The sequence below is a fragment of the Phalaenopsis equestris genome, unplaced genomic scaffold (assembly GCF_001263595.1).
Source record: "Phalaenopsis equestris unplaced genomic scaffold, ASM126359v1 Scaffold000595, whole genome shotgun sequence".
Lineage (NCBI taxonomy): Eukaryota > Viridiplantae > Streptophyta > Magnoliopsida > Asparagales > Orchidaceae > Phalaenopsis > Phalaenopsis equestris.
The window spans coordinates 586179-586590 of NW_018165035.1; the positions used below are offsets into that span (position 1 = coordinate 586179).

At 39.6% G+C, this 412-nt stretch overlaps 1 protein-coding gene across 1 annotated transcript in view; it reads right to left on the reverse strand.

Annotated features, from left to right (window-relative positions):
• LOC110029561 (probable cadmium/zinc-transporting ATPase HMA1, chloroplastic) overlaps positions 1 to 412 on the reverse strand; it is a 57424-nt gene that overhangs the window by 37931 nt on the left and 19081 nt on the right.

Below are 412 nucleotides of genomic sequence, written 5' to 3' on the forward strand. Positions count from 1 at the left end.
CTGTCAACCGTATCTTAAGATACTTAAAGATGACACCAGGGAAAGGATTATTACTCAAAAGGAATGATAGTCAAAAGGTATAAGTCTTTACTGATGCTGATTGGGCAGTAGATATATCCACCTGACAATCAACCTCTAGGTATTGCTCTTATGTATGCGGCAATCTAGTGACATGGAGAAGCAGAAGTAAGAAGCAATCGCAAGCAGCAATCGGTGGTATCTCAGAGTAGTGCAGAAGCAGAATACAGAGCACTGGCGTTTGGTATCTGTGAAGGAATGTGGATCAAAAGATTTCTCAAGAAGCTTGGAATTATAGGAGAAAATTCTATCAATATGTTCTGTGACAATCAGCAATCAGTATCGCAAGTATCGCAAAGAATCTTGATCGAACGAAACACATTGAGATTGATCG